Raw genomic sequence first — 20,421 nt, 5'->3', positions numbered from 1 at the left:
GGAAGAGAAAACAAGAGACACAGAGAGGGAGAAAAGGGGTGGAAAAGAAAGAGAGAGAGAGAGAGAGAGAGAAATACAAGTACAGTGGCTTTGGCAACATCAAGTTGACATATTTCAACCTGCAGCTTGTTTTTCTCTTGCGCTTCTCTGAGTGTTGTCTTGCGGGCCGGATTCAATCCCTTAGCGGGCCTGATCTGGCCCGCGGGCCGCCTGTTTGACAACACCTGTGTCTTAGATGCACTCGAATACATTTTTCTTATTTCAACCTTTTTGGGGGTTTGGCGTTTGGACTCTACTAGAAGCAGTGCTTTTTTTAACTTTCAAATATTTGGACAATAATTGTGCTGAGGTTTATTGAGGATAATCAGCCTGGTCATCCTGGAAGGGGGATTACCTCATGTGCGGTCCCTTCTTAAGGTTTCTTCATTTTCCTCATGTTGAGGTTTTTGGAGTTTTTCCTTGCCCTCATGTATGTTTTAGATCAGGGGATAGTTTCATCATAGTTTGTAGTTTGCAATAGTCTGTGGTGTGTGCAGCCCTTTGAGACTCCTTGTCATTAAGGGCGTCACAAACAGGACTTGACTTGACTCATCCTGGGGTATTTGAGTTTTTCCTTGCCCTCATGTAGGTGTTAGATCAGGGGATGGTGTCATAATAGTCTGTAGTTTGCAATAGTCTGTGGTCTGTGCAGCCCTTTTGGACTCCTTGTGACTTAGGGCGTCACAAACAGGACTTGACTCATCCTGGGGTTTTTGAGTTTTTCCTTGCCCTCATGTAGGTTTTAGATCAGGGGATGGTTTCATAATAGTTTGTAGTTTGCAATAGTCTGTGGTCTGTGCGGTCCTTTGAGATTCCTTGTGATTAAGGGCGTCACAAATAGACATGACTTAAATTGACTCATCCTGAGGTTTTTGAGTTTCCCCTTGCCCTCATGTAGGTGTTAGATCAGGGGATGGGGTCATAATAGTCTGTGGTCTGTGCAGCCCTTTGAAACTCCTTGTGATTAAGGGCGTCACAAATAAACATGACTCGACTTGGTAATTGTACATTCCACATAAGTCAACTCACATTCCGTGAAAATCCGGACAGGAAATCGAAATTGAGCACTTTCTGATAGGAATACTCAAATATTGAGGCGCTCTAGCAATAATAAACAAGCATATCATCAACACTTTTGATCATATTCCAGATAAAAACGTTAGCAAGCCTCCAATATGACTCACTGAAAGCTTTTGAGTTTCAGGAGAAAAAGAAAAAGTAACTATACAAGCTCCTGCAGCGGGTACGAGTCGGACTTGAGCCTTTCAGCCCTCATTACGCCGACACCTCGACAGAAAGAAAGTTATTATTATGGCTGCCGCACATTCACAAATTGGACTCATTACGGCGTCTCCTTAAGTAGCGGCGGGAACGAGAAGTCACTCCCGGAGACGGGTGCAATCAAAACCTAGCGCAACAAAATGGCATTTACCATACGAAAAAATGTATTTTTAAATATGGTTGAAGACTGTTAGAGGTGCAGGTTAGTCAGTATTAGAGAACTGATTTTTCACCCCTTCCACCATAAAGGACTTGATCTACAGTGGCTTGCGAAACTATTTGGCCCCCTTGAACTTGGTGACCTTTTGCCATATTTCAGACTTCAAACATAAAGATATAAAACTGTAATTTCTTGTGAAGAATCTACAATAATATACACACTATCATGAAGTGGAACAGACCTAATTGGATATTTGAAACAAATAAAAAACGAAAAAGTGGGTGTGCAAAATTATTCAGCCCCTTTACTTTCAGTGCAGCAAACTCTGTCAAGAAGTTCAGTGAGGATCTCTAAATGATTCAATGTTGATCTAAATGACTAACGATGATAAATGGAATCCACCTGTGTGTAATCAAGTCTCTGTATAAATGCGCCTGCACTGTAATAGTCTCAGATGTCTGTTGAATGCGCAGAGAGCATCAAGAAGAACGAGGAACACAGCAGGCAGGTCCGAGATACTGTTGTGGAGAGGTTTAAAGCTGGATTTAGATACAAAAAGATTTCCCAAGCTTTAAAAATCCCAAGGAGCACCGTGGAAGCAATTATACTGAAATGGGAGGAGTATCAGACCACCAAGATTGGGCCATCCCCCTAAACTTCCAGCTCATACAAGGAGAAAACTGATCAAAGATGCAGCCAAAAGGCCCATGATCACTCTGAATGAACTACAGAGGTCTACAGCTGAGGTGGGAGAATTTGTCCATATGACAACAGTCTGTCGTATACTGCACAAATCTGGCCTTTATGGAAGAGTGGCAAGAAGGAAGCCATTTCTTAAAGATATCCAAAAAAGGGTTGTTTAAAGTTTGCCACAAGCCACCTGGGAGACACACCGAACATGTGGAAGAAGGTGCTCTGGTCAGATGAGACCAAAATCGAACTTTATGGCAACAATGCAAGACGTTATGTATGGCGTAAAACCCTAACATCACCCTCAACACACCATCCCCACAGTCAAACATGGTGGTGGCAGCATCATGGTTTGGGCCTGCTTTTCTTCAGCAGGGACAGGGAAGATGGTTAAAATTGATGGGAAGATGGATGGAGCCAAATACAGGACCATTCTGGAAGAAAACCTGATGGAGTCCGCAAAAGACCTGAGACTGGTATGGAGATTTGTCTTCCAACAAGACAATAATACAAAACATAAAGCAAAAGCTACAATGGAATGGTTCACCAAAAAACATATCAAGGTGTTAGAATGGCCAAGTCAAAGTCCAGACCTCAATCCAATTGAGAATATTTGGAAAGAACTGAAAACTGCTGTTCACAAACGCTTTCCATCCAACCTCACTGTGCTCGAGCTGTTTTGCAAGGCGGAATGGGCAAAAATATCAGTTTCTCGAAGTGCAAAACTGCGCTACAAAGTAACTCAATGGGGCTAAATAATTTTGCACACCCACTTTTTTTGTTTTTTATTTGTTAAAAAAGTTTAAAATATCCAATAAAGTGCCACTTATTGTTGATTCTTCACAAGAAATTACAGTTTTATATCTTGATGTTTGAAGTCTGATATGTGGCAAAAGGTCACAAAGTTCAAGGGGGGCAAATAGTTTCGCAAGCCACTGTACCTTGACTGCTCCCACAACGGCGCAGACGTCCACCTCCCAACATTTCTGATTCTCAATTATATCCTAGTGTGTATTATATAGCGAATCCTAGGACTGTTAATACTGCATTCACTTAAATAAACCACTATTGATTCAAATAAATTCAAATTCAAGCACTTCTCTAGCACCTTCAAGGCCAATTTTTCAATGTTTCCAGTACCTTCAAAAGGAGGAATCTAGCGCCGTTTTTTTGTTTTGTTGTCTGGGCTTAATGAGTTCACTATCTTGCTGCTAGCAATACTTTTTTTTTTGTGTCAACGGGCTGCTGTAAAGTGACGTGAATTCTGCCAATCTGCTTCGAAGATGCATACGCAGCTTCAGAACATTACACTTGTTAACAAACACAAGAAAACGCTCTATAGCTGTTGCGTAATAATGAAGTTCAATACAGTAGTCTAAAAAAGAGAGAAAGTACTTTATGTATAAAACGCAGAAAAATGAGCCAAATTTGGACTCAGTTTAATGATATAGATCAGGGGTCAGCAACCTTTTCGGTGCGGAGTGCCACTTTCAAATTTCCTTGTAAATCAGTGTTTCACGCCAAGATTAATGACTCACATAATATTTTTTTAATATCCAACAGAGCTGTCATTTTACACCAGTCCAAATATACAACATGGATAAACATTTTAATCGTATAACTCAGTGTTTTTCAAACCTTTTTGAACCAAGGTACACTATTATTTATGAAAAAGTTCCGAGGCACTCCGTCCGTCGAAAATGTTTGAAAATGAAGTTATGTCAAATATTTTACTGTACTACCTCATAAGCAGATAATTACTATATAAAAAGAATAAAAAATACTTAAAATAAAAAAGAATGATGTGCTTTATGTTTTTATTTATTACAGTGCAATCTTAAACCGCTTTGTTAAACCAATTAAGTTATTAAATGTACTGTGCTACCTCAAGAGCAGATCATTAGTACATAAAAAGTATATAAAAATCAACTGCCACCACCTACTGATATGGATGACTCTTACAGTTCCTCATCTGAGGAGTGCAAAAATACTAAATAATGGCCTGATTTTTTAGGTAAGATAAAATTCCAGCGGCACACTAGACAAGGTCTCACGGCACACTTGTTGAAAAACACTAGTATAACTGACCAATTATATGTATAACTATTCTTGTTCATCAATTAACTAAAATATGAATGTAAACAACATGTGGAAAGGCCTGTAACCATTCTGTCTTCAACTTTTTACCACAAGAATTAACCAGAATCAACCTATCTTCATCAACTATAAACTACAATCAAAAAACAAGTAATATGGTCAGCTACTATAACATTCATCAATGATATCTTGTTGCAGAAAATATCAAAACTTGAAATAACGGCAGCAATGCAGAAGGCACGCACACACGCGCACACACACGCTTCTTTCAAATATTCACCATCAGTAAATGGTTTTTCCGTGCTTTGCTATTCAGTGAGCAATTTGTTAGATAGCTTCAGTGGTGGTGTTTTTAGCAGCGCGTTTTAATGTCTCCGCCTCGAATTCATGTTCATGTTTCGTCTCGTAATGACGTTTAAGACTTGATGCGCGAGGTACAACGCTCTCGAGGCATAATGCACAAAACAGTACGGTCATTTTTTTGCACAAAGCCCCAGTCATCTGTCCGCGCTGGCTGGAAAGAACGAGATGTTTTCGCTCGAGGAGCCGTCATGATTCGTTCAGTTATCGCGGGCGTTTGTTTCATTGGCTGGGTTAAGACACGGAGCTCTCTTTTGCGTGGCACCGCGCAAACACACGCTGACACACGGAGGGGCGCTAACGTAAATGGTCTGCATTTATACAGCACTTTTCAGGTAAAGCTTCTAAATAACACGGTGCGCAAGTGAAAATGTCAAAATTTCAGGTAAATTCCCTTTAAAAAAAAGAAAAAAAAATCATTATTATTTTGCCGTTCGATCACGTGCCACTGGTTAACCCCTCGCATGCCACTGCTGGCATGCGTGTCATAGGTTGCCGACCCCTGATATAGATTGCTCGGAAGTGCATTCAGTCTTTCAATCTTCGAGACTGCTGATTTTTTGCCTTTTTGTCTTAACTCATATTAATCTACATTTGTTGCGTGTTTTTCAGCTCTATTTTTTTCTGCAGCCAAGTATTCCGTTCAAATCCCAGAAGATGAACACGCGGTAAGACATGGATTGTCTACGCCAACAGTGGGTGAACCCTGACGCTTACACCTTCCAGAGCTGCAGCCGTGACTTAGGCATCTTAGACTTTTTTTTCCAACATTTCCTTCTCCAGGCACGTATATTAGCCACTTAGCTATGGCTCGCCGTTATTATTAGCTGCTCAGTATTAACAAAGCTTGCTGTCTTTTAATGTCATTCACACTCCTCGATGAGGTCTCGACACTTGAAAAAGTCTAGTTTGATCATACAATCTTTTATTGGCCTTTTTTTGTAGCATCTCCTGCTATCCGCCAAAGTCAGCTGCTTACACCAGCTCTGACCAACTCCAGCTATTGGCGGCCATTTTACTTTATGGAATCTTGAAGGACCATTTTGTGAAGGACGTTTGTCCTGGTGCTATTTTTAGCACTTAGCGGCCACCTAATGTACACAGCTGAAACCCAACTCCCATGTTTCAAGCTTTACTTTTTTTTAACTGTTTCCTTCTCTAGTAGCTCATGTAAGCCACCAGGTTGCTGGTTATGGCTCGCTGCTAGCCTTTATCGGTATTAATTGCTGCTTCATGTATAAAAAGCTCACTTCATAGTTTATCTGCTACGGTTAGCCAATTAAACCAGCTCTGACCAACTCCAGCTATTGGCAGCCATTTAACTTCTACAGAAGCTTGAAGTACCATTTTGTGAAGGAAGCTTGTCCTGGTGCTGCTTTTAGCAATTAGCAGCCACTTAATGTACACAGCTGAATCCCAAGTCCCATGATTCAGGCTTTTTTATTTTTTTCTACTGTTTCCTTCTCTAGCAACTCATGTAAGCCGCCTGTTTGTTGGCTATGGCTCGCTGCTAGTCTTTATCGGTATTAGTTGCTGCTCCATGTATAAAATTCTTGCTTCATCCTTAGTTTCTCTGCTACGGTTAGTCAATTACACCAGCTCTGACCAACTCCAGCTTTTCGCTCTATTCAGCTGCTCCGGTCATTTCCTTTTCATCTCTATTCTAAGGTATACCAACCTCTAGGGGTAACTAATATGCATCGTCACTTTAAATTCCTTTGGCGTTTGTTAGAAAAAACTAAAAAAGAGCGGAAGCTGTCCAACGTTTGACGCGTCCGGTCAAAAGGGGAGGTCGGATTTTCAAACGCTCGGATTCCGTCGCCGCTAATCCGAAGAGCGGTCGGGAGTTCAACGGGAAGCGAGCGCGAAAGCCGAGGATTGGCGAAAAAAAAAACGATACGCGGGTAAATTAGCATAACGGCACTTTTGTGTACTCACCAAAGGCTAATTGTTCGCTTGGCACGCGTGTCGTAAGAAGCGTTTGGGATGGGATGATTTCCCGCTCTTATTTTTAATTGCGGCGCCTATTTTGGTGGAGTTAATTACAGAGGCGGATTAAAATTGAATGTCAACATGTTACAGGCATGCCGTTCTATTTTTCCAGATACGTGGATTAGGCAGTATCCGAGAGTAAACTGGAATATTGAGTACTACTTTTGCAGTTTTTCTGGAATGTGATTGTTCCGCTTGCAAACAAGACTGTTCTTGATAGGAATTGTTGATTAATTAATTAAATCATAACACAATTATAACAGGTTTTATATCTATGAATAAATATACATGGAAAAATCTTTGTGTGTATATATGTATATATATATATATATACATTTATTTATTGTTTTTTTTTTCTAACGATTTATTTGTGTAATGTAGCTGCAAATAAGTATTTAAACATCTGAGAAAATGAATGTTAATATTTGGTACAGTAGCCTTTGTTTGGTATTACAGAGGTCAAACGTTTCCTGTGGTCTTTCACCAGGTTTGCAATCACTGCAGGAAGGATCTTGGTCCACTCCTCCACGCAGATCTTCTCAAGATCAGTCAGGTTTCTGGGCTGTCGCTGAGAAACACGGAGTTGGAGCTCCCTCCAAGATTTTCGATTGGGTTCAGGTCTGGAGACTGGCTGGGACATGCTAAAACCTTGATATTCTCCTTACGGAGCCACTCCTTGGGTTTCCTGGCTGTGTGCTCCGGGCCGTTGCCATGTTGGAAGACCCAGCCTCGACCCATCTTTTATGCTCTGACTGAGGGAAGGAGGTTCACAATACAGAATAATACACGGCCCCAGTCATCCTCTCTTTAATGCAGTGCACTCGTCCTGTCGCATGTGCAGAAAAACAGCCCCAAAGCATGATGCTACCACCCCCATGCTTTTTACTCTTTTAGCTAACTATCTAGCTCCCTTTTTTTTTAACCTGTTTACCGTTCTAGCTAACTACCAAGCTAGATTTTTACCTGTTTAAACCATTTCAGTTAGCTAAGTTACTGTTTTAGAAACGAATATCAACTGAGTACCCTTTGTGCTAATTTATAAAAAAAACTAGCTCTCAGGGTTAAGCGAGGCAGCTAATGAGATGAGAGATGAGACTAGCTCTCAGCTTGAAAAAGGTTGGAGACCCCTGGTGTAGCTGTAGTAATATTTTTGTAGATTTGTTTTTCTTTTCAGAATGAAACCAAAATAATACATTAAGTCTCTAAATTTGCTTTTCATTTTTGTCGTAATTCTGTAATTATTCTATTTTTGTATTTTTTTCAGTATTTTACTTTTTTTTTTAAATTTTACTAGATTTTATTTGTAGTATTTTACTAGTATTTATTTTTAGTATTTTAGTAGTATTTTTTTAGTATATTACTAGCATTTTTGTTAGTATTTTACTGGTATTTCTTTTTGTATTTTACTCGTGCATTTTTTAAATATTTTACTAGTATTTCTTTTTAGTATTTTACAAAATTTTTTTTTTTTTTTACTTGCATTTTTGTTAGTACCGCAAATTCTGGACTATAAGCCGCTACTTTTTTCCAAACTTTCAATCCTGCGGCTTATCTAGTGATGCGGCCAATTTATGTAATTTTTCTAATGGCCGCCAGCGGCGCTCGAGTACAAAAGGGAAGATTTAATCTGCAACTTCTTAGCTTGTGCACAAATTAAATTAGCGTAGACATATCCACATTATGCAAATTGCAAAAAAAAAAAAGGCACATGACGCAACTTTCAAGCTAAACGCAGTCGAACAGTCCGATATAGGACTTACATTGTGAGCGTGATGCTAGCGTGTTTTTAAATAAGGGAGCGTGGGACCGCGTCAATATGACATAGTCTCTTTCCCATATTGAAGTAAGACGTCTTTGAGGACGTCAGATATAAGGAGGAAGATGAGGACTGTTTACTGTGCTTATTTCAAGTACGGTGTGTTTTTTTTTAAACAGAGCTGATTACTGTGTTGCGAGCGTGTTGTTAGTAGCGTTTTGCTACCCTTCACAGGCACGGTTTGGGATGAAAGTTATATTATTATTGAAGCTTTGAAAACTCTCTTGGTGTACCGTCTTTCTTTGTAAATATGTGTAATCATATATTATATGTATTTGCAACTGTATATTTTTGTAATGTATTTATTTTAGAAACTTATTCTGATATGTTTTGTACGAGCAAATGAGAAAGAAGGGGCGGGGCAAACGCGGGCTGACGGGAAGTAGAATAAAGGTGAGACGTGTTTGTGGACGCGGCCGACAATAGTAGATATATATTTTTCTCACCCTTACCTTTGGAAATATACTTTTTTTCCTTGGATTACTTTCAACGGGCACCCGGACTCTGCAGATCTGCATTAAATGTTAAGTACCGGTATCATTTTCCGTTCATTATGCCGGCCGTGTTTTTTGTACTGTATCGGGTAAGAGTTAATTTAGTGTTTGTATTGCGTTTTTTCAATGTGGCGCATGCGGCTAATATACAGGTGCGGCCTGTGTATGTACGAAATCGGTTTTCCTCCCGAAATGTGGTGGGTGCGGCTTATAATCAGGTGCGCTCTATAGTCCGAAATTTACGTATTTTACTAGTATTTATTTTTGTATTTTACTAGTTTATATTTTTTTGTATTTTACTAGTATTTCTTTTTTAGTATTTTACTAATATTTTGTTTTTTTCGTACTTTACTAGTATCTTTTGTTAGTATTTTACTAGTATTTCTTTAGTATTTTTTTTCAGTATTTTACTAGTATTTTTTTGTATTTTACTAGTATTTTTTTTTTAGTATTTTACTAGTATTTTTGTTAGTATTTCCCTTTTTTGGGATGTTAGTATTTTTTAGTCTTTTACTAGTACTTTTCAGTATTTTACTATAAGTGGTACTAGTAGTTTTTTTACTACAATTTTTGTTTGTATTTTACTAGTATTTCTTTTTATATTTTACTAGTATATTCTTTTAGTATTTTACTATTATTTTTTTGTATTTTACCAGTATTTTGTTTTTTAGTATTTTACTAGTATTTTTTGTTAGTATTTCATTATTTCTTTTGTGTTAGTATTTTACTAGTATTTTTTTCAGTGTTTTACTAGTATTTTTTCTTTTTTTAGGCTTCTAAACGGAATGTTTACAATGAAATAGCTGGGACTATACTATAGGTATCGGACGGGAGCCTCTTTCCTTGCCCACCCCTGCAACTAGAGGATTACGTCACCATTCCGGCCGCTTGGCATCCTGTAAACACGAATCATCGAAAGACGCCGCGACTTAGCGAGCCACTTAGGGAACCGACCCCCCCCCCCGAGCCGCCGGCCCCGGTCGCTCCAGCTGGCCAGGGGCCCGGAAGGGGAAGGGCCCGGCGACGGATGGAGGCCGTCAGCGGCTATCTGCTGGCCAGATGGTCGCTCGGGTGAAGGGGGCCCGATGCCATCCTCGAGTCTCATTCACGAGCCGATCCCGACACCTGCGCCGTTGAACGATCGGGCGGCGATACCCGCGGCCAGCCGAGCATGCTACTATTTAAACGATTATAAATTAAAGATGTATTGTAAAATATGCATTCGGCAGATGGGAAATCGTTTTTAAGTACTTTTTCTTATTATCTTGGTTGAAAATATTTCATAAAATGAGCTATACGATCCACTATCTGCTGAATCAGTGTTTCTCAACTGGTGGGCCAAATTTGGTTGGCTGAAAATGTATGGGGGCCGACTATTCACCCTGGAATTCTTTGAACAGACTTTAATAAACTCACTCTCCGTGAAATGTTTACAGTGCTTGGGTTTACTGTCACGACCTCGTAGCTCGCATTTGTCGCATTTTCAATTGACTTGCAGGATTTCATGATAAGCAGGATTTCATGATAAAAGCGCTACTGTGCCTTTAAAACAGCTTCCAGTTACTTCACCTTTTCACAGTGTTTGTTTCCAGTTAGTATTTTGTAGTCTTGATATTATATTCTTTGAAAACAGCTACAGTTGCTTGGCAAATCAAGTTTGTTTTGGATTTCAGTTAAGAAAAATACTCCAATTTCCACTGCTTACTGAAGTGGCGGCCCTCACATTCAACTTTCCTTTTTTTATGTACAGTTGCCATGTCGGAAATGGGAAATTGTACAAATGTATTTTATAATGCAGTCAACATAACTGGCGGCCCACAAATTTTAATTTTATGACTGACCCCTTGGGGAAAATTTTCAATCATGGTCCGTAACTATCCCCAAGGACGGACTTGCCCAGTGTGGGATCAATAACACAGTAGATGAAATGATCTGCATTTTATATAGCACTTTACAATGTGCTTCACACTTACCCATTCACACACTTACACACCAATAGCAGCCATGCAAGGCGCCAACCTGCTTATTGGGGGCATCAAGGGTTCAGTGTCTTACCCAAGGACACTTTGACATGTAACACGGAGGAGCCGGGAATTGAACCTGCGATTTCTTGATCCCTAGACAAGCGCTCTACCTCCTGAGCTAATGCCGCCGACGGCAATAATGCCCTGCTCAATATCTTCTTCTTGTTCAGTCAACGACGCACCCCATTTGTGTTGGCGAGGGACCACATCTCATTTCATTGTAATTTTGTTTGTTTCGTTTCCTTTTTCAGCTCATGATGATGGGTCTCAGGAAATTTAGTGATAAGGGGAGGTCCAAGAAGGTAATATTCTATGAGTGTCTGCCATTGAAGTACGACTTTGTTTAAAAATGTTATATTTTTAGCTTTTATACCACTATATTGATATTTAGTATCAATACAATGAAATAATTATCGTTGTTTAGGTACACAATTGTTTAATATCGTGTGTCCCAACTTCATTTAGTATGTGGCGATTTGTAAAGCAGTTTTAGGGGGCGCTTATATGCTATGTGAGTTTATATGTGAGTATTCACAGTACCTGAAGTCGTTGAATATAAACGACAAGTTGAATATATTCTACTACCTCTGTTTTTAACTACACTAATCCTTTCCCAGTGTTGGGTAGGGTTACTTTAACTGGATTACTTTCAATTACTTTTGGATTACTCCAATACCAAATATGCTAATAAAGGCAAAAGAAACTAAATATGAATAAAATTATGACTCACAACACGTGGTAAGCTTTCTCTCCTGGCTTTGATCTCTTTGATCTCCGGCAAAACTAACATAAAATGCGACAGAAACAAAATGAAAATAAATCCAAACAGCTTGCCAACATCATTTTTGCCGTTCCATGTATTCCGTTACTCCCTAAGCCTGCACAAAATTGAGTCATTTTATTCATATTTAGTCTCTTTTGTCTTTTATTAGCATATTTGGCATTGGAGTAATCCAAAAGTAATTGAAAGTAATCCAGTTAAAGTAACCCTACCCAACCCTGTCCTTTCCTTCAATACATTTGAGAAGTGGAATTGTCTTGATTTGGGTCGCAGCTTGTCATTAGGGTGGAATGGTGGGTCCTCGAGTCAGAGCAGTTGAGAACCATTACGCAAGATACTTTTCTGATTCAAAGGGTTTCTCCTGTTTTTATTACAGAAACAACTTAACATATCCTAAAATATGATAATTTATACTTTAAATGGGTCATTTTTCATCCCCCAAAGGGTAAGATTTATTTTTTTGTTTGTGTATTGGTTAATTCATAAATCACAGGTCGAGTTCTACTGCTTCTTGAATTCTAATTATCTTTTTGAAACTTCTTCAAATACAGTTGCTGATTTTAAAGGAACCCGGGAAGATTTTGAGTACCTTGATGCAGAAACCAAATATTGAGCAACTGACCGATCTAAATAATCGAGGTAACGCTATCTAAAAAACTAAATTCAAAGAGAAGTAGCATGCTCATTGACACTACTGCTTTATGTGTTGGACTACCGCTTTTCTTCCGTTATGACCAATGTTCCCTGTAATTTTCCACGGGTCTGAGCGTTCACACAAAGTCAGTAAGCAACGCTTGATACAACAGTGAGCAACAGCAATCCCAAGAGTGGCAACTAAATCATGATCAAACATGTCCAAAACTTGACATCAAGTTACATTTTGCGTTTTGAGTTTCCGGCAATGCAAAATAATTTTTCTCTTTTGATTGAATTGACTCATGTACTATTTATTGCAAAGGTTGTACGGCCTACAAACGTCGTTTGTTCTTACAATTCTTTCACAAGATATCCATTTCCTGACATATTTTGTTGCATAATATTAACATTTTTTGGGGGTTATTAGGTCGGTTGTAAGATACAGAACTGTACCTTATCACATTTTTTAGTGGAAGTACAATGTTGGCAACAAGATTCACTTGATATCATTGGAAATTATTTGAACGCAACACAAACTTTTTCTTCTTTTTTCCGTGGTTTTTTCTACTTTTTTAAAAATTCTTTTAAAAAAAATCTCATTGTGTTTATTTTTTCCGAGCGGTGACTTTTTTCTTTTTGTTCTCTATTTACTTTTTTTCCTACATTTCTTTGTTTTCTTTTTTTCTGGCTTTTTTCTAAATGTTCTCTTCTTTTGTTACTTTTTTTTCTCAGCTTTTCACTATTTTTTCATTTTGGTAGTTTTTTCTTTTTTCTTCTATTCCTCCCTTCCTTTAAGTCATTTTGTGCATAATTTTATATAATATTTGGTCATGTTGGGATTAAAGAAGCAAAAACAACCTGAAGAGCCGTTTTGAACCCGAAAGAGCCGGTTCCTTTTAGTGAGCCGAGCCGAAGAAGCCGGTTCTGGACAAACTACTAACTTTACTCAACTTCATTCTACTTCGACTCCACTTCAAAATACCGCATTTAGGACACCACGTCAGGGGAACCCGTGTATTTTTACCTTCATGCACTGTAACTTTGACTTAAGTCACTTCTTAATTAGTAATTTTGAGCCCTCATTTTTGTGCGCTGGCTAGATTTTCTTGTGCGCTGAGAATGTGCGAGCAGTGCGCAATTGCGCACGCAGCTTAGAGGGAACACTGGTTACAACTACCGGTTCTTTTACTCAAGACTAGTATTTTAATCTACGGCTGCTTTATCTTAAAGTCAAGTCAAGTTTATTTCTGACGCCCTTATTTACAAGGAGTCTCTAAGGGCTGCACAGACCACTGATGACTGCAAACCACAGACTATTATTACACCATCCCCTGATCTAAAACCTACATGAGGGCAAGGTAAAACTCTGCGCTTAAAACTGTGTTTTAAGCCTAGATTTTAAAAGTTTCACTGCGGTTGGAGATCGAATCTCAGGAAGCAGAGTATTCCACAGCACCGGGACCCAAACGGAGAACGCTCTCGAACCTGTGAGTCTTTGTGTGTGAATACACCACTCCTAAATATCGCACTAAATTCCTTTTTTGGTAAAAGTTTGACACTTCTGGTTTTCAACAAGTACATGTTGTTTGTTTTTTAATATTGTGAAGACCGAATGTGTTTTGCGAGTAAAAATAGAATGTGCTACTACATCTACCGCTTTTTCATGTCAAAATGTTGGCATGTATGTAGAACAATTCACCACTAGGGGTCGTTGTAGCTTGGAATGAAACTGAAGCGCGTTTTAAGAAAAGCCAAACTACGTAAGCATAGAATACTACGTAAGAGTAAAATTTGGAAGCCTGATTCCATATTTCTTATGAATTTCACTCAGCAACAAGACACAAAAGCTAAAGCTAATCCCCAATAGTTAGCAGGAGAATCTACAAACAAGGCCAGTAAAATATTGCAAGAATAAACCAGAATTTGTCATGTGTCCAGTCCCTGAATCACAGAACTCAAGGTTAATGACTCTGAAGGACGAAGCAAGCTTTATTTATACATAGCGGCTAGCAATAACAATAGCAGCGGGCCATAGCTAAGTGGCTACTATGCCTAGTTAGAGTAAAGTAAAGTCATGTTTATTTGTATAGCCCTTAATTACAAAGAGTCTCAAAGGGCTGCACAGAACACAGTTTATTGCAAACTACAGACTATTATTCCACCACCCCCTGATTTAAAACCTACATCAGGGCAAGGAAAAACTCAAAAACCTTAGTCCTCAAAACAATGCAGTAGTCAAATGTTAGCATTTTCAAATCTTTAGATTCATCGAGTTCGTCAGGAATTTTTCAGATTCATTAGGATTTGTTGCATTTAACAATTAAAAAAATACTTCTAAAAATGTCATCATTATAAATATGCTATTGATTTTAACACGACAGTTAACAGCGTGACCCTGATTTGATTATCCAGAGGTGTGCTACATGCAAAAAAAAGACTAGGACCTACTGCCAAATAAGACGAACACATAAGAAAGAAAAGATCAGCAATTGTTACGACAAAAGGACAAGCCAAGTCCTCCTATTTCCTAAAGGCTAGCAGGGAGCCATAACCCGTAGCCAGGTGGCTTACATGATATGCTAGAGAGGGAAACAGTAGAAAAAAATGGGAAAAACCCAGAGTCTTGGGACTTGGGATTCAGCTGTGTCCATCAATTCACCGCTAAGTGCTTAAAGCAACACCAGGACAAGCTACCTTCACAAAATGGTCCTTCAAGTTTCCGTAGAAAGAAAATGGCCGCAAATAGCTGGAGTTGGTCAGAGCTGGTGTAAGCAGCTGACTTTGGCGGCTAGCAGGAGATGCTACAAAAAAGGCCAATAAAAGATTGCACGATCAAACCAGAATTTTTCAAGTGTCGAGACCACATCGGGGAGTGTGAATTACATTAAAAGACAAAGCAATTGCTAGCATACCAGGACAAGCAAAGTCCTGTAACTTTTCCCTCATATGTCCTAAAGGCTAGCAGCGAGCCATAGCCAGTAATCAGGTGGATTTCATGATTTGGTAGAGGGAAACAGTAGAAAAAAATGGGAAAAACCCTGAGTCTCGGGACTTGGGATTCAGCTGTGTCCATTAATTTGCAAGCTGAGAAGGTCAGTGATACTGAAAGACGAAGCCAACATTATTCACGCAGAGCTGCTAACGATACATAAGCGGCTAGAAATGAACCACTGTCTGCAGCCAAGAGGCTAATATGAGTAGCTAGAGAAGGAAAAAGTGGAAGATTCTGGTATTGGTACCGTCACATGCAGCTGCTAGTCAATGCTGAGGTTTAGCGAAAAACAACGGCGGCCAGAAGATGATGCTGCTGAATCAGGAGGCTTCTCCTGTCACCAGTAACCACTGAAACGAGTACTATTCAGGGGAGCAAACCCCTACCCCAAAATAATGACCTGGAGAGGGATGGGCGTCGCCACGTGCCCAAGATACACCACTTGAGGGGGTGCTTAAACTTTAAAATATTCTACTTTCTGACGCCGTCTTCTGACTGAAATCATCATTGCAGCCTATGTCAAGCTGGTTGTATGACCCGTGCACGTACGTGTCTCTGTTAGGCTAAGTTTAGGCTGCAGTATCCATCTGTTTAAGTTCGTATGAACGGCCTATATCTGATTTTTGCACACCACTCAGGCCACTTCATACGTGGTGGTCCTAAATCATTCGGTCGAGATGCACTCATGCAACCTGCACATCATCTCGATATGCATCAGACCTTACTACTCTGCGTTAAATGAGGCTGGAGGAAGCGGACAAATCAACAACCACGGCGGACCAAAACCCGGAGTGTCATGAATTCACACATTCATGGAAGAAAAACACTTGTTTATTTTGTAACTCACAAAACAGCCAACATCGCATTCAACTGAATTCACAACATGTTGCTTAACATCAATGCTGTAAACAAGCAGTGGCGCTCATTGATTGTATCCTCTAATGGTGTTTAAAAATATTTCCATTCAAATCAAACCACACGGAGAGCATTCAACGGGGAAAAGCGAGGTTTCGGATGCAATAATTATTTGGAGGGAACAACGCTCCGCTGTTGACATCCATGAGTACTTCCGTAAACACCGAGCACAATGCATGTGACGTCATGTGTCCTGTTTTGTGCATGCGGGACCCTTCTCATTTAGTTGAAAATGTGAACGATCGCACAAAAACATCGGATTTCAGCCAAAAATCGGAATTGCAGGGTGAACCTAGCCTTCTTTTTTCGGTTTGGCATTTCAGCCGTAATTGAAACATTCCTCTTACTTTTGCCATTTTCATCCTAGAATAAAAGAAAACGTAGAGCACGCGCGTAAAATCCCTTCCCCATCCTCCCGCCTCCTTTCCTCTAGTCCAGGGGTCAGCAACCTTCTCGGTGTGGAGTGCCACTTTTAAACGTCCGTGACTGTGAGCAACATGTGGAAAGGCCTGTAGACATCCATGACTTCAGCTATTCTTCAATAGTGAACTACAATCAAAATCAAGTGATATGGACAGCTACCATACCATTCATCAATAAAATCTTATTTTAGAAACTATCAAAACTTGAAACACACACAGACCTTTAATATATTCGCCATCAGTAAATGGTTTTCCATGCTCTGCCATGTAGTGAGCAATGTGATAGCTTGCTTCAGTGGAGGCGTTTGTGAATTTATGTTTATGTTTCGTCTCGTAATGACGCTTAACACTTGACGTGCGAGGTGCAACGCTCTCGAGGCATAATGCACAAACAGCATGGTCATTTTTTTTGCACAAAGCCTCAGTCATCTGTCCACGCTGGCTGAAAAGAACGAGATTTTTTCACTGGAGGAGCTGTTGTGATTCGTTCATTTATCGCGTGCCGGTGTTTCTGTGGGTTGGTTTAAACACAGATCTTTCCTCCTCTGCGGGCGCGGCGCAGACACGCTCACACATGGAGCAGAGGAGGGGCGCGACCGTAAAGCCTCTAAATAACACAGCACGCAACTGAAATTATCTGAATTTCACCTAAAAATGTGCATGAAAAAAAAAAATCATTATCATTTTGCCGTGCACTCGCGTGCCACTGGTTAACCCCACACGTGCCATAGGTTGCTAACCCCTGCTCTAGTCTAATGCGCTGATGATAAAAGTCAGATAAAAGCAGATATGCGAGGTGAAAAACAAATACTGTAAATTCCGGACTATAAGCCGCTACTTTTTTCCCAAACCTTCAACCCTGCGGCTTATTCAGTGATGCGGCCAATTTATGTAATTTTTCTAACAGCCGCCAGCGGCGCTCGAGTACAAAAGGTAAGATTTAGACCGGTGGAATATATGCGCCGAGGAAGACTGCAACTTCTTAGCTTGTGCACAAATTGAAATAGCGTAGACATATCCTCATCATGCAAATTGCAAAAAGAAAGGCACTTGACGTAGCTGTCAAGCTAAAAGCAAATGAGCAGTCCGAAAAAGAAGGAGACAGAGCTACTGCACGTAAACTTCACTTTGCAAGCGTGTTGCTAGCGTGTTTTTAAATAAGGGAGCCTGGGACGACGTCTATATGACAAAGTCTCTTTCCCATACTGGGGAAGACTACTTCGATGACGTCAGTCGTAAGGAGGAAGATGAAGACGGTTTACCTTGGTTTCTACAAGTACGGTATGTTTTTTTTTAACAGAGCCATTTACTGTGTTGCGAGCGTGTTGTTAGTAGCGTTTTGCTACCCTTCACAGGCACGGTTTGGGATGAAAGTTATAATATTATAATTAAAGCTTTGAAAACTCTCTTGGTGTACCGTCTTTCTTTGTAGATATGTGTAACCGATGTATAATATGTATTTGCACCTGTATATTTTTGTAAAGTATTTATTTGAGACACTTATTCTGATATGTTTTGCGAATTAAAAAAGAGGAGCGGAGCAAACGCGGGCTGACGGGAAGTGGGGTAAAGGTGAGTGAGACCTGTTGTCGCGGCGGACAATAGTGGATATATATTTTTCCCACCCTTACCTTCTGAAATATAGACCTTTTCTTCCTTGGATTAGTTTTAACGGGTACCCGGACTCTGCAGGTCTGTATCAAACCTTAAGTACCGGTATCATTTTCTGTTCATTCTGCCGGCTGTGGTTTTTGGACTAAGTACTTTATATCCAGTTACAATCGCGGGACTCAAAGCTGGTTTTGGGCTAATTTTGTGATTGTGTTACATGTTTTAATGTGGGCGCATGCGGCTTAGGTGTGGCTTTTGTAAGCACAAAATCAGTTTTCCTCCTAAAATGTGGTGGGTGCGGCTTATAATCAGGTGCACTCTATAGTCCGGGATTTAGGGTATGTAAAGGCTCTTTGAACTCAGTCAAGGATTGTTAGCACGCATTTAAAAGAGAAATTATTTAATTTGAAACTTTTTAAGGACACCTCAAACTACAAACCCCACCATTAAGAGAGCCGTGAACCGTGATTTACACCAACAGGGGTCGCTATATAATACACACTAGGGCTTTATTATCATTGTTGAGAGAGGAAAAAAAGCCTTTGATGAAAAAGTGATGCACCTCGGATAAAAGCTTAGCACAAAACTGTGTTTGCGCCCCGGTTGTGGACAAGCGAGCGCCTTTGATGACGATTTCGTGGCACATTGAAAAAAAGTGTCCTGTGCTCTGCGTCAGGTTCCCTCCACTTGAACGGAGAAAGAAAGACAGAAGCGGTGAAAGCTCTCCCGTGTCGTTTCCTTAAGTGAAGTGCTGATAAGTGCGCCCGCGGTGCATGTCGGCCCGTGTTGCGGCGCCGGGAAACACGGGATCGATAAAACGCCTCCTGGCTCTCGTCAGACGCCGCCGAGAAATAAATGCCCGGCTGGAGTGCCGTCGAGAGCAAAGGCCATGTTGCTTATCTTGGAACATGTGGCCGAGGACGTTTTTTTTTCCTTCTTTCGGGCCAATTTACCGGCAAACCGACGGTGGAACGAGGAATATACAAAGGAACGAGCATTTGAGTGAGATGACGCTTTTACTTATTTTTTGTGCATTTCGTGGCTGAAAGACTGATTCGATAAAATGGGAAATCCAAAAATTGATAGCCGGTTTTGAGACTCGAAACTGTCGATAGAGATGAGCAAGTAGGCCAGAATCAGCAGATTGTAGAACGCTAGTAAGAAACTTAATGCAGTAGACCATAGGTGTCGAACTCGTTAAAAGCTCGGGGGCCACACGGTAGAAAAAACACTCACAGGGGCCCGACTGGTAAATTAAGGAGAAGGAGATAAAGTGAGGAAGAGGGAGGGAGAAAAAAAAAAAAACAATAGAGAAAGGGAGAGAGAGAGGAAAAGAAAGAAAAAGAAACGGGGAAGAGAACGCAAGACGAGGAGATAAAAAAAAAAGAGTAGAGAAAAGGTAAAAAAGAAAGACAAATAGAAAGAGAGTAGAGAAGAAAAGAGAACAAGAGGCAAGGTAAATAAATAGAAAATAAATAGAGAGAAAGAGAGGGAGAGATAAACAGAAAGAGAAGAGAAATAAGGGCAGCAAGGGCGTGAAAGAGAAAGAAAAAAAAGACACAGAGATAAAGGGAGAAAGAGAGAAAAAAGAAAGAAAAAAAGAGAACGAAAAAGGGAAAGAGAGAGTGAGGCAAAGAAAGAGAAATAGAAAAGGGAAAGAAAGAAACAGGGAGAGAGGGATAAAGAAACAGAGAAAGTGGAGAAAAAGACAGAGAGGGAAAAGGGAGAAAAGAGAAAGAGACAGCAAGAGAGAGAAGAAATAGAATATAAATAGAAAGAGGGAAGAATAGAGAGACAGAGAAAGAAAAACAGAAGAAATAAACAGAGAGAGAAAATATAGAAACAGAGAAAGACAGAGAAATAGAAAATGAAAGTGAAGACAAAGAAAGAAAAGCGTAAAAAAGAAAGAAAAAGATGAATCAGTAGAAAGAAATACATCTCTAGACCAATTTTAAGTGGTACACTTATATTGATATGGGACACAGGCTCTGGTATTGTTCTTTCATAAAGTTTATCGAATTGTCAAACATCACAGTGAAATGTATAATAGTAGAGTATTTCATAAATAAAATATTTAATTCTCGGCTTTTGACTATCAAGGGTCCTTTTTG

This window comes from Urocampus carinirostris, chromosome 19, assembly GCF_059441175.1.
Source record: "Urocampus carinirostris isolate Australia breed hairy pipefish chromosome 19, RoL_Ucar_1.0, whole genome shotgun sequence".
Lineage (NCBI taxonomy): Eukaryota > Metazoa > Chordata > Actinopteri > Syngnathiformes > Syngnathidae > Urocampus > Urocampus carinirostris.
Note: the sequence above shows the minus strand (reverse complement) of the source record.